Source organism: Orycteropus afer, unplaced genomic scaffold (genome assembly GCF_000298275.1).
Source record: "Orycteropus afer afer isolate SDZICR_OR568_19922 unplaced genomic scaffold, OryAfe1.0 scaffold00975, whole genome shotgun sequence".
NCBI classification, from domain to species: Eukaryota; Metazoa; Chordata; class Mammalia; order Tubulidentata; family Orycteropodidae; genus Orycteropus; species Orycteropus afer.
Genome location: NW_006922562.1, coordinates 266,879 through 269,986, shown reverse-complemented (window position 1 = coordinate 269,986; position 3,108 = coordinate 266,879). Strand labels below are relative to the sequence as shown.

General features: G+C 42.5%; 1 protein-coding gene across 1 annotated transcript in view; it reads left to right on the top strand.

The window, feature by feature from the left end:
• REPS2 (RALBP1 associated Eps domain containing 2) overlaps positions 1-3,108 on the top strand; it is a 171,719-nt gene that overhangs the window by 68,772 nt on the left and 99,839 nt on the right.

Sequence of the window (3,108 nt, the reverse complement as noted above, 5' to 3'; positions counted from 1 at the left end):
TCCTTCCGAGGAGTGGCTGGTGGGTTTGAACCGCCAGCCTTCTGGTTAGCAGTCAAGTGCCTTAGGCACTATGCTACCAGAGCTCCTATATATGGACTAATAAAATATTTGTCCTTCTGTGATTTATTTATTTCATTTAGCATAATGTCCTCCAAGTTCATCTACTTGGAAAATCCACTTTTATAAAATTTTCTTTTATACTTGTTAGTTAACTTGAGGCTCGGTCTTTCAAATATAAATACCAGATATATCTGTAATTATCCTTTTTTTTCCCCCTTCCTTTTCCCTCTAAAACTTGATTTGGTGAAATAAGCAGAGTAGTCCCTTGACTATCTAGAGGTTAACTTTAGGTATAGCCAAACCAGAAGATGCTAGCCATGTTATTTACTTTAACCAAGCTTTAATTCCCCACCAAATGCTTTGAAATTGTATTTTTAGTAGCTGGGTGTTAACAAGGTATAATGAACCAGAATAGTTCTGAGAGGAGGTTTGAGAACTATGTATGAGGGCCCCAAATCACATGCAAAGCTCCTCCTTCCTCAGGGATTTTAGCTTTTGGACCAGATGAACCCTGGTCTGGATGATAGCCAAAGGAAACTTGAGGATCCCCATGATGTTGGGCCATTAATGTGTGGGCGCAGCCAAGTGCTAATTGAGCCTTAGCTGTGGATCAATAGATAGGAGGAGTCATTATTGTCATTGTGATTATCCTCCTTATCATCGATACCATTAGATATCATTATCGTCACCAGTGTGAACACTGTGATGACAACTTATGATACCTCTTCCAGAGAGAAAAATCTGGAAATGTTGGAGGTTTACTCACAGATTCCTATTAGAGTTCTCTAACCTGAGTTCACATCATTGCAAGGTGATGGGAGTCAAAGGGAAGATACAGGGACATTCCTGGAATTTTTGATAACTGTGTGTGATTATTTCCTTTTGCACCCAGAGCTCTCAGTCCCCTGCCACTCTGAGAGACAGTCAAGCCTGTTTCCACAGCCTCTCTCTGCGACTACTCCTCTGAGGTGTTGCCTTCAGGTCACTTGCCTCTCGTCACGGGAAAAAGATATAAAGAAATATGACTTCAGTAGATATGCATTTCAAGAATTTTTCTTTTTCAGTTTCTCTTTCTGTAGAATGCATATGATGGAGAAGTAGATACGACAGCTAGCCACTTTCCGTGGCCCTCGGTATATTTTGAGGCTTTCAGCCATGTCTAGAGAGGATTCTCCACCAAGTGTGAAGGCTTGCCTCTGTGTCTTATGCAGTTGCTCCACTTTTTGCAGTAGGTCACCCCACTTTTGTAGAATTATGAGGTTGTTAGGTGATTTCTTTAAAAAATATCATAAATACTTGTTTTTCTAGATAAGAATTTAGTTCCAGCTTTCTGTGATATGAGATGGTCTTTGCCCTTTCAGTAGTGATAAAAAAAATACTAATTAAAAAAAAATCCAACATTTTATTGTGCTTCAGTTCAAATTTTACCAAGTAGATTTGTTTTATATTCAATAATTCATACTCATTTTGTTTTCTGACACTGGGTATATTCCATGTAATGTGACAGCTCTCCTCCCACTTCCTCCCTGTGGTTACCCTTGCCCTGTGTCCTCCTTTCCTGTGTGTTCCTCCCTCCTTCCCTTTCTCCTTGTGCAGATGCTGCCCTTCTGATCGCCCAAGGTTTATGGTTCCAAGGACTGCATCTCCCTGGTGTAGGGGTTCAGCTCGTAGGCCTTCTGTTGTTTGGCTGAGAGTTAAGCCATGGGAGTGAGTTCAGTTCCAGGCCTGAAGGGTGACTCAGGGCCATAGTCTCAGGGGTTTCACCGCTTTCTATCAGACCAGTAAGCCTGGTCTTTTTAAGATTTTGAGTTATGTTCCAAATTCTTCTCACACTCTATCTAGAATCTCCAATTTTTATCCCTTTCCAAGTGGTTGACATTGGTAGGCAGGCACCATCCAGCTCTTCTGGTCTCATGGCAAAGGAAACATGTGTTCATGGAGGCAATTAGCCACACTTTCCATATCCTTCTCCTATTCCTGACTCCCCTTCTTTTCCCGTTCCTCCAGGCATATAGAGACCAATTTTGTTTCTTGGATGGGTGCTTGCAAGCTTTTAAGACTCCAGGTGCTACACAACAAACCAGGAGGTGGAACAGAAGCACTCAGCACGTTATTAGGCCAGTTAACTGGGTTGTCCTATGAAACCATGACTATAAACCTCCAAACCAAGAAACCAAATCCCCGTGAGGCTTTTGTTCGTACTAAGCAGCTACTCTTTCTTTTCTGTTATGCCATTGTAAATATGTCTTAGTTATCCAGTGCTGCTATAACAGATTTTTTTTCTCTCACACTTTAGGAGGCTAGAAGTCCAAATTCAGGGCCCCAGCTCTTGGAGAAGGCTTTCTCTCTCTGTGGGCTCTGGGGGAAGACCCCTGTCTCCTTTCACATTCTGTGGGCCCAGCATCCCTTGGAGATCTCCCTGGGTCTTTGTGCCCATCTCCCCCTGGGTCTAGGAGCACAGGGATCCTGGGTCCAAAGGATGCATTCTGCTTCAGGCACTTCTTTCTTGGTGGTACTAAGGTCCCTCCTCCCCTGGCTTCTCTCTCCTTTTATCTCTTGTAAGGTAAAAGTGGATGCAGGCCACGCCCCAGGGAAACTCCCCCTACATTGGATCAGGGCTGGGACCTGAGTAAGGCTACTACATCCTGCCCTAATCCTCTTAAAACCAACTGACTGATCACATCATGGGGGATTATTATATCATTCATAACTGCCACATTACATCATTATGTAACTGCCAAGCCACTGAGAATCAAGTCAAGTTGACATATTTTGGAGGGATACAATTCAGTCCATAACAGTATCACACAACTTTGGCTGTACAACCTTACCCTTAATCAGTGTGATTTTTCCATCACCATTAACCTCCTTTTCCTCCTCCCTCCCACCTCTGGCCACCACTAATAAATTTTCTTCTCTATTCTTTTGCCTTTTCTTGACTTTTTCTGTATAAGTGAGGTCATAAAATATTTGTCTTTTTGTTATTGGTTTATTATGTTCTTGTTGTTGTTGTTGTTGTTAAGTGCCGTCGAGTCGTTTCCGACTCAT